Source organism: Arachis ipaensis, chromosome B01 (genome assembly GCF_000816755.2).
Source record: "Arachis ipaensis cultivar K30076 chromosome B01, Araip1.1, whole genome shotgun sequence".
Taxonomy (NCBI): Eukaryota; Viridiplantae; Streptophyta; class Magnoliopsida; order Fabales; family Fabaceae; genus Arachis; species Arachis ipaensis.
The window spans coordinates 46536876-46548927 of NC_029785.2; positions in this window are offsets into that span (position 1 = coordinate 46536876).

Sequence of the window (12052 nt, forward strand, 5' to 3'; positions counted from 1 at the left end):
TTATAATCGAAGAAATAATTTTATGACATAAGCCAAATTCTATTTGAATCACAACAAATTTACTTGTGCCAGTAGTAGATGAGACTAAAGAAAACTAAAATAAACTAAACTTTATTTATATTTTAGTATTTATTAAATGTTACTTTTGTAAAATTTTAAAAGCCAGATACTTGCATAATAAAACTTGTATAAAAGTAATTAGAAAAGTATATATACAGTAAGCTTTTGTTTTTTTCCCTGACGTACGTGATATACATCAAGTTAATTAAGATTACAAGAGATAACAACAACAATAGTTAAAAAGATTTTTATTCCATAAAAATGTCAAAATTATTTTTCCATTAAAATATATATTTAAAAGTGTAACTTTTAAAAAATAATATTTTTAAATAAAGATAATATTTTTATAATATATTAAAATTAAAATTTATAATTTATTATCTAATACTAATCAAAAACTCAGAAAGGTGTAGTAATTGTAATTTACTTTAGTAATGAGCAGTTTTATTATATGTTATTCTCTAGCTGTAATAATATATTCTTAAATCAAACAATATATTATTCAATTATTGATAAACATGGAAACAAAAAGTTAAAAACAACTAGGTTGGAAGAAAATTTGTCTGTGAATCCATAATTCCATAATTAAGTTATACCAGCGGAATTCGCGGACTTCAAACGCAAGCATTCGCCCGTGAAATAGTGGGTCCCATTATGCGTCACTCTTTGGGTTTGAAATTCGGATCTAGTAATGAGTCATGAGTACACCCCAACTCAACACACCAGATCTTCACATTAACAATTAGTAATTCTAATAACTTGTATCTAACTATATATCTATATCTATATCTATATGTACAATACATCGATGTCTTTGAATGCATAGGTGTAAACAAATGCAAAAGTTTTATCATGATGTGATTGGGAGACAAAAGAGACAACCAGGATGAGACGTACGTTGTGAAAGCTAGTTTATTATCAAAGCAATTGAATTTTAGCTTATGATACGTTAACAATATAATGGTCCTTTACCGCGAGAACATTAAGTATTATGAAATGAGAAATGCTACTACATCAAAATTTATTATTTTTTGTTATTATTTAATAATATTTAATTTTTTTAGTTTAATTTTTTTAGTTTAATAATTTAACAACATAATTTTTTTATATTTTTAAATATTAATATTGAGACAAAAAATTATATCATAGAATTATAATTTAAATTAAACTTTTGGGTTAGTTCATCTACTATCTTATTGGATTTTTGTTCCCAATATATTTTTATATAGTAAGTATTAAAGGTATAATCATACATATGCATCTTTTTATTAGTCTAAATTTTTAGAAGTGATTTTATATTATGGTACCAAAATTTCTATAGTCAAAAAGTCTAAAATTTTATTCTTATTAACTCCAAAAAGAAAAAAAATTAGCATAAGACTAATAAAAAAAAAATCTATACAAATTCACGTAACAAAAAAGGAAAACTTATTAGAAACATAATTAAAGTTTAGAAAGTCAGCACTTTTATTAAAATTTAGTTAACACTTAATCAGCAAAAAAAATGAATAATCTCACATCATTAAATATTATTTCACACTATTAAAACATTAATCATAGCTAATTAATAACTACAAATTACAAAACCTACTAGCATTCTTAATGAATAAATAAATTTGACAAATGAAATATCTCCCGGGCAAAATTTTTATATAATTTTTTTTGTGTTAATTTTTGTGGAGTTACGAGTAGTTGAACTTGTAGTTTTAAATTTGGGACCTCCTATCAACTCTTATCTCGCTCCTATATGTTCTTTCCAAAGACATAGCGTTATACATATTTGCTGTTCTCAAGGTAAATTTAAGAGTATCTCTCTTAATCCTCAAATATAACTATATATGTACGATCGTGACTTGAGGTTGCAGTGAGCTTCTTTATTCTGGGTTGGCATGTCTACGAAAATGGGGGTATTTGTAAAACACCCTAAGACTCAAGTATATAATAATCTAAGAAGAATATATAATAATTAGGGGTATATAATATACTTTGACATATATTAAATTATTTATTTATAGCATTTGGAGAATATAATGAATTTGGAGAGAAATTAGATAGATTTCTATGCGAGATATACACAAAAACTTTTACAGAGATGATTCAAATTATATCTTTTATGAATTAGAGATATTCTTCGCATCCAAATAATTTTGGCATTTAAGTTTATCCAAATAGTTTTAGGTCACACATTTTTCTCACTTTCCTCTTTCCTTACGCTTCTCTTCTTCTTTTTCGCTTCTCCCTCGCGCTTCTTCTTCTTCTTCTTCTTCTTCTTCTTCTTCTTCTTCTTCTTCTTCTTCTTCTTCTTCTCACGCATATTTACGCATGAATCTTCTTCTTCTTTTTCGCCTTTTTCTTTGCGTTCCTCATCCTCCTCATTCTCCTCATTCTTTTTCGCGTTCCTTCTTCTTCACGTATTTTCTCCTTATCGTCATTCTTTTGTTGTTGTTACTCCTGTATTTTTTTTTTGTCTTTTCCTCCTTCTCTCCCTGGTGAAGAAGCAGTAGAAAGTGAGAAAAAAGAGTTTTGAATTGTGCATAATAGAAATGAATCGAACATGTTATTATGGTGAAACAATTGTATAGTACTAAATGAATAGAATATTATCCATTATATAAATTCAAATTCAAACAACTTTCTGCATAATGAACTGAACACGTACTCATGGTGAAACAATTGTATAGTATTGAGTGAACGAAACATAATCCATTATATAATCAAATTTAAATAGCTTTCTGTATAATGAACCGAACATGTACTCATGGTGAAACAATTGTATAGTACTGAGTGAACGAAACATAATCCATTATATAAAATCAAATTCAAACAGCTTTCTACATAATGAATCGAACACGTACTCATAGTGAAACAATTGTATAGTACTGAACGAAACATAATCCATTATATAAAATCAAATTCAAACAGCTTTCTACATAATGAATCGAACACATACTCATGGTGAAAAAATTATATAGTACTGAGTGAACAAAACATAATCCACTATATAAAATCAAATTCAAACAGTTTTTTGCATAATCAATTGAACATGTACTCATGGTGAAACAATTGTATAGTACTGAATGAACGAAATATAATCCATGATATAAAATCAAATTCAAACAGCTTTCTGCATAATGAACCTAACACGTACTCATGGTGAAATAATTGTATAGTACTAAATGAATAAAACATAATCCATTATATAAAATCAAATTCAAAACACCTCTGTTTACAATTTAAAGATCATCAATTCAATTCATATTCAGAACACTTGCGTCCATTCAATTCAATTTAGCAATTTCATTCTATTCAATTCGATTGAAAAAATAATCCATTAACAAAATGTTTGTATTGTTGGTGATGACGATAACAAAAGAGAAGAAGAGAAGATGGGATATGGACGGGTCGGAGATGGAGGGGGTGGGTCATGGAGTGTGTCAGTACGTGTTCTATATATGTATTGATAAACGGTTCACCTTCTAATCCATTCAAGGTGGAAAGGGGCCTTCGGCAAAGTGATCCAATGTCTCCATTTTTGTTTGTACTTGTTGTGGATGCCCTACACAAGATGTTTGGGGAGGCGGTTAAAAAGGGCGCATATCTCCGCTACTAGTTGGTAGAGATCATATTGAGCTGTCGCATCTACAGTTTGCAGATGACACGATTCTGTTCTGCCTTCCAGAGGAAGAGATCGTTAAAAATTATAGGAGGATTCTACGTTGCTTTGGATTGATGTCGGGGTTAAGTATTAACTTTGACAAATCTAACTTGATTCCAATCAACTGTGATGATCGATGGGTACAGCGTATATGCAACATACTGTGCTGTCAGGAAGCCTCTCTCCCAGTTAAATACTTGGGGATCTCGCTAGGAGCTAACCCGAGATTAGTGAAGACTTGAAAGCCAATTATAGACAAAGTGGAGGATAAATTGAGCTTATGGAAAGCCAAGATCCTCAATAAAACCGGTAAGTTAGTGCTCATCAAATCTGTGTTAAATAGTCTCCCTATTTATTATCTGTGTCTATATAAGATGCCAAAGGCTGTTGCAAAAAAATTGATTTCTCTACAGAGACGATTTATGTGGAGCAAGGAAGATGGTAAGAAGAATGGTATGGCCTTGGTCAGGTGGAAGATGGTGCAGGCACCCAAAAAGTTTAGTGGTTTGGGTGTTGGGTATGCCATGGTGCGTAATACAGCCCTTTTATTTAAGTGTGGTGGCGTTTTTCTAAAGAGGAGTGCCCGTTGTGAAAGAAGGTGGTATGCTCTTGTAATAACCTGGACCCAAATGTGATGTTGTCCTCCCAGGTTTTACCTGTTCGGGGAGGCCCTTGGAAGAATATATGCCAGATATAGTTCAAGGATCAGCAAGTAAGACAGAAGATGGTTACTGGACTGTCAATGGAGGTTGGTGATGGAAGTGGGACTCATTTTTGGGAGGATGTCTGGTTGCGTGGTGGTTCTCTGAAAGATCAGTTTTCAAGACTCTTCTCAGTTTCAAACCAAAGAGGATTCGTTATAGGGGACTGTGGGTTTTGGGATGGGGTTTAGTGGATCTGAAACTTCCAATGGAGACGAGAGTTATTCCAGTGGGAGTTGGATTTAATGAACCAGCTACATGATACACTAAGACTGGTCAAACTTGCTAATGGCAGAGAGGGTGGAGTCGTGTGAAAATTTGATAAACAAGAAGTCTTTTCTACTAACTCTTTTGTGCAGGTTTTGCAGGCGGAAATAACTCTGGAGGATATAACAAGCTATAGCTTCACGAGGACAATTTGGAAAGGGCTAGTGCCACCAAGAGTTGAACTATTTGTTTGGTTTGTATTGACTGGAAAAGTCAACACTAAGGAGAGGCTGAGTCGGTTTGGGGTTATCAACCATGAAGATGTTATTTGCGTGTTATGTAACAAAGGTGTTGAAAATTGTCACCATTTGTTTCTTTGTTGTGACTTTTCTCAACAGGTTTGGTGTGCTTGACTATCATTTGTTGGTAGGCAATGGACATGTCCAGGGATGTTGAAGGAGCATTTTCTAAGTTGGACTGAGATATCCAATAGCAAGGAGGTGCGTAAGAATTGGATGGTGTGTTTCTGTGCGATTATTTGGAATATCTGGCTAAAAAGGAATACAATGATTTTTCAGCATAAAGGAAAAGGGGTTGAAGAAGTTACCCATTTGTGATGTACAAACTACAAGGAGTGGCTAGGTGTGGATCATTTTTGTTGTTGATGACAAGCAATACCGAAAATAACAAAGAATAAAGTTTATCGTTCTTTGTGTTGACTAGTTTTTCTTTTCTTTTTATAGTTTTGATGATCTTGTTTATTGTTCTTCGTACGCTCCACTTGTTGTGTTGAGCTAGTTTCTTTAAAAAAAAGAAGAAGAAGAGGAGAAGGAGGAGGAGGAGAAGAAGAAGAATCTGCGTGTAATGACGCTTAGGGGGGTTTGCGGTGCAGTTTGGTTCGGTTTTTTAATGAAAAGTCATCCGATCCAATGTTATATTAATAGTGCGGTTCGGTTTGGTTCGGTTTGTTCGGTTTTTAAATTGTTTTGAAAACCTTTCCTATTCTAATCATCAAATCATATCTAGGGTACTAAAATAATTAACAATTTTGCAAAATCAGTAGATGCAGATGGAACAATGATTAACTTATAAATCACTAACAAATTAATTTCAAAAATTTTGTAAAAATGGTGCACCAATTCCAAACTGAATCAAGAAATAGAACCAAACTAAGTAAAAAATACAACCAAACTAATTCCAAAAATGTTCATGTGGTGCACCAATTCCACAATTTTTTTCTCTTTCACCTAAGTTGTACATATCCGCCTGCAGCACAAGTAAATCCAAGAATTACATAAATGGTTTCAAACAGATTATATGCAACAGAGGTTATGAAAAAGTATAAAATAAATGGTCGGAATCATATAATGGTGAATCTTTTACACCTTCTCATCAATCTTAGGCCATCCTTGTTCAATTTCAGGAGCTTCTCATCAATCATATAATGGTGAACAGCTTCATGAAAGTCAGCTTAGTCTATTACATTCACTGTCAGCAGAAGTAATCATGTTCAAGGCACGGTCAAAACAGGCACAATAATATTAGAAATGATCAATAAATATAGTCTATTAGAGTGATGTTCATAGACATACCAACTCATATAATGGTGAACAGCTTTGTGAAAGTCAGCCCCATTTTTACCTTAGCTCTTCCAAAGTCTTCCTCTAAACTAAAAAGTTCAAAATCAACCCAAAACCAGAGTTTCCCTAAATCAAAACAGAACAAAAATTTTAAAATTAAAAAACTAAATCAGAATCAACAACTCAACCATAGAATCAAGAACAAGCCAACCACAAATAAATTAAACAATGATCAAGAGCAGAAACACAACAACAAATAAAGAGCAACAAATAATAATAATAATAATATAGCAATAGTACAAAATCAAGAGCAGAAACACAACAACAAATAAATAAAAATAGAACAACAAATAAAATGAACAATGATCAGTGAACTAGCAATCAGAACAATGAAGCAATAACAATGTATCAATAACAAGTAAATCACAGGATTATTATGTTGATGACAATAACTTTTCTTTGTTCTTGTTCACCATAAACAACTACCCTCTGTTGGCTCTCTACCCTTTTTTTATGTTGAACCTTTAAATTCCTTTTCTAGTTAATAGAAGAATCTAACAATGAAGTTAGTTCAGAGACTGAAGAGCAGTATGATAAGTATTTAAATAATTACATACCTAATTCAGAGGCTCGGGCTTCATGTCTCGGTGGTGCTGTGCTGGGTGGCTCGGTGCTGCGGGTGGCCAAAAACGGTGTTGGGGGTGGCGCCGATGTGTGTCGACAACCGCGACTTCGCGAGGGTGGTGCTGGTTGGGGATCGGTGGTGGTGTCCGCGAGGAGGAAAGGTTCGGCGGCACTGTGAAGAAGGCTTCGGTGGCGCTAGGAAGAAGGCTTCTGCAGCGCTGCCAGGTGGTGGAAGGAAGGGCTTCGAGCTCGAGACTGAGAGTGCGAGAGTGCGAGACTGAGAGAATAGAGCTAGGTTTAACGTTTTTTAAGGTTTTTAATATACCGGTTCAGTTCGGTTCGGTTGGAGTTTCATAATCAAAACCCAAAACTGAACCGAACTGCAATAAAAATAGCAAAACATATTTTTTCGGTTTATTCAGTTTTCGATTTTTTGGTTCGGTTGGTCGGTTTAGGTCGGTCCGAATCGGTTTTGAACACCCCTAATGACGCTCTTTTAATGAATGGTTTTTATTGGTGTTAGACCTACTTGGATAAAACTTGGATAAAAAAATACTTGGATGTGTAGCATATATAATATATTTTTAAGAGGGATATTTTTAGATTAGCCAGAAATATAGACCCAAGAATTATAGATGAATATTAGATCATATTATTTACATTATAAAAATCCAATAAAACTCTGGTTAAAGAAAAAGAAAGAAGAAGAAGAAAAAAAATAAAATATATATATAAATATATAAATAAAAGAATAAGAATAATATTATATATTTAAGTTTTTTGATTAATTAAATTTGTCTAATATAATAAAAATTAATTATAACTAGAATTATTTTAAATTTTATTGTTTAATTTTATTAGATTTTATTCATAAAAAAAATTTAGATGTGTAGTATTATTTAAAAAATAAATAATCTCACGATATTATTGCGGGAACAATGCTAACAATTATATTAGCTTGCACTAATCTGAAAACCAGCTTCATTATTTGACATTCCTTTATCTGATGATTCATTAAAAATTAGATATTCGTTAGACAAGTGTAATGGTAACTTGAGATGATCGCATAAATATTTCCAATCTCTGCGTGACAAGGGCAGCCATTAATATTGAGAGCAAATCAAAGTGTTCCACGCGTTTTTTAAATCCTTGGAATATTTTTAACATTTAGCATAGTTAAAGGAAATAATAACACAGCGTGATACGTGCTTTAAAAGTTAATTAATGAGACATTCCCATCTTAAGACCTGATAAGATAAGATTAACAATCCAAATAATAGAGGCGATATATATAGTACAATAGATTATTTTCTAGATTGGGGCAGCTAAAAAATTCAATTAGCTAGAGATATGAATTGATTTGGAACAATATCAAATGTAGAGTGAGTTGGATAATAGCTAGTATTTTGGGATTTGACAACATATAATTAAGATTCGTAATTAAAATTAGTTTACGATTTGTCCAGCATTTTTTAAGATTATATAGTTTCGTAAAATTATTTATCACAGCTTATCTTTTATTGTTTCTTCTTCCATTTCCATGCCTTAAAATCCAAGAGGCATTTTCGGCATAGTTACCTCATCTCCTATAATTGGTTTATAATGTTCACAAATGTTCTTCCACACTACCACATTTTTCCCCTGTTAGTGCATTATTTTCTGATATATATTATAATGTAAGTAGTATTTATGAGCTCATGAAAGCGAAAAATAAGAAACAAAGCAAAACACTATGACTGGAGGCATTGCTTCAATATATCCAATATTTTTGTGTAATTTAATTTCAAAAGGTTACTTTTTTTTATCCAAATAAAATTGAAAATACTCTTAATAATCCAAAGTAATTTTTAACAGTTTATTAGATGTGAAATAATTTTGCTACAAAAAAATCTTTTAAAAATATTAAAAAAAATAAACTTTTCAAAATTCAATAAAATCTAATCCAATTTTTATAAAAATATTTTTATGACATGATATAAGAATTTTTATGATTTTATGACATAATGAAATATAAAATACATATTGTTAAAATGTTAAAGAAGGTTAGAAATAGAAACTGGATTCAAGAAGTTGAAACATGATGCAGAAAATTGAATTGAACTTTTCTTTATCTAAATGACTATTGTAAATTGTATATCAGTATGTTAAATTGTTCTGCATACTAGAATATGTATTTATACACATAGGTCTAAGGAACTAAGTGGTTACAATCCACAAACTATGTAATATTCTTACTATTAGAAGGTCACACTTTTAGTTACACTACTCTAATAGTTAGAATATTATGCCGACTTCTATACTTAATAATAAAATAGGAGCCTTTAACTCGAATAACGGATAGCTATTTTTTTGAAAAATCAAAAGTTCTTTTTACTTGAAAATAAAAAGGTATATACATATATACAAAAATTCTTATACAAGTAACTTATAAATATTATATACATACAAAATATACAATTCCTATCCCTTTTACACAATTATAATGAAAAAGATAAAGAAAAAACGATGACTAATATATATATAAACAAAACTAACACAACTAAGGACTTAGTAAAAATTTCATTAGCTTCCTCGTCCGTCCTGAAAAGAGAAGCCTTTTATAGAGGGTGAGAACATCGTCCTCGTAAATTCTTAATAGAGGGTTTAAAAATTGTCATAAGAGGATGCGTATAAAAAGAAGAATGAATTTTAAAAATAGAGATTTTCGTTCGTCTTATGAATCTTTTTTAAAAACGCGTCATTTACTTATCCAAAATTCAAAGTTCCTTATTAATTATAAAAATTTTTAAAGCTCAAATAATACTCCATGATATAATCAAGTGCGCCCCTCCGACCCAACATATAAACAACTCTCGGCCTCTGGCCCAACATATAACAACCACACTATTATCAAAAGCATCAATTCATTCACCAATATTCAGTCTCAAGACAGAATCAATCACAAGTACAAATATTTATGTTATCTTTGAAAATGGCCTACCTAATCAGTAACTTCAGTAAAAAATTTATACTCCAACTGAGCTTTCCAGTCTATTAGATCCTGTCTTGAGATGAATCTACAGTATACATAAATCTAAATTAATAAAAATAAAAATTGAACTTGTCTATTATAAAATGTATAATATAGATTTCATACAAATTGAAACTTACCTATCAAGACAAAAATTTATATTATCTTTGATGTTTGATCTACCAGAACTAAAATTATACTTTGAATACAATTTGTTGAAGACTACATTAGCTTCTGCTAAGGCTTTAACCTCAAATTAAGAAGGAAATATTCAAACTTCTACAGGTAAAAAAAATAACTTTTATGGGAAGTAAAGTTATGATAGTTTTTACTTTAAATATATCTAAAATTAGGGTCTTTCATACTAACATCATCAAATACAGTAACTATGAACTTGAAAAGTGATATAATTGGAGCAATCCTATGTTTGAGGTTCCTAGAAAGACACAAATAACTTTTAATTGATGTCAGGCCATGCTTAAGCAATAAATCTTTCTTGAGAGAATGATTCAAAATCAGTGCATGTCTCAGGAGCTAACCTTTCAAGAGAAGAATTTAATTTAATTAGCCATCTGGCATACTCTCTTTTAGTACACAGTTGACAAGCTTTAGTAACATCAACAATTATCTACACAAATTGGCAAAATCTACAACATTTATACTTAAAAATAAAGAATTAAGAACAATGATTTAACTAAACACTTAACAACACTGAAAAAATAATAATACATCAAAGAAATGACAGTGTTAAATGAACACATATTAAAACCAAGAGAAATCCACCAAATTCCTATCCTAAAACACCTAAACCAAGTTCGTAAGCTAAAAATACACTTTCAAAGACACATTAATTAGGCATCATCCAAATTGCAGATTTCTTTATCATCTCACATCTTAAATTGAAAAAAAAAAAACTAAACGACAGTTCATCAATTGACGATACATAGCTTCAGTTGCACGAACAAGAATTAGTATTAATAGCAAAAAATTAAATTCGAAACTTAAGAACTAGAACCGCAAGATCTAAAACAATAAAAATGATGAGTAACGCAAATACAAAGATCTAACTTGTAAGAGAATGAAATGAAGGAGTTGTAAGAGAAAGCACATTAGATCGAAACTGCGAACGAGTTGACTCGGCGATACCTGAAGGAGCAGATCGGAGCTGCAAGAAAGATCTGAGTCAAAGAGCGAGTTCGTGAGCCCTAAATAAAAAACCAAAGAAAAAGATAGAAAGCGATAGATATGAGCCTTTCTTTGATCTGAACTCAGCAACGGCAGCAGCAATAGCTACGGCGAGCTTTGGCGGTGAGCTTATACTCTCTCTTCTCTGAGACCTAGTTTTAATTTCTCTGAATCTCTTGTTACTTTAGTTTAGATAAAAAAATATTTTAATAAAAATAATACTAATAATAATTCTATGGCATGGGAGAAATTTGATCCTGTGTAATATCTCAGGATTGCAAGCCATTCACAGCAACAGCAATTAAAACATGGAGTAATATTTATAAAGTGAAAATAAATAAGATTATGAATAATTATATTCATTTTTTTTATCCAAGTAAACTGATATGAATAAGGTTGCTAAAAGAAATAGATATACTTCCCCAGTACACATTTTTAGAGGTTGCTAGGTCATTCATTATCTCAAAATAAAGAAAGTAAATACAAATACTAAATTAGAAAACAAATTCTCAAAGAGAAAAAAAAATCTTAAGAAGTTCTTTAAAATATTAAGTTAGAAATCTATTAAAAGTGTTAATACTCAGATGAACAACACTGCCCTTGTGTCCATTTAAACGTAGGGCCAAAAAGAAAAGACTTGTGAGATATAGTTTTACTTGATAGGAACGCTTCCTTGGTTAAAGACCATTTATTGTTCTTATGTACAAAAGTTTTTCCAAGTCTTATTGCAAAATTGATGGTCCACACTATTTGAGGAGATATGATGTTTGACCATTATTTATGGTGTATATCAGTATCATGTTATGTTTTTTGATTTAATTGATCACTGTTAGAATATATTATGATGAATTAGTTTACAAAATTTGTAATCATTAAAAGTCTAGATTCCATTAAAAAAAAAACACACAGGAATTTATCAAAACAATAAATACCTTAAATGCATAAGTTCCAATTTCACCTTCAATCTCTCCTATGAGCTTTTAGCAAATAATTTTAATAAAATTTAATTAATTCTAATGTATTCTAACAA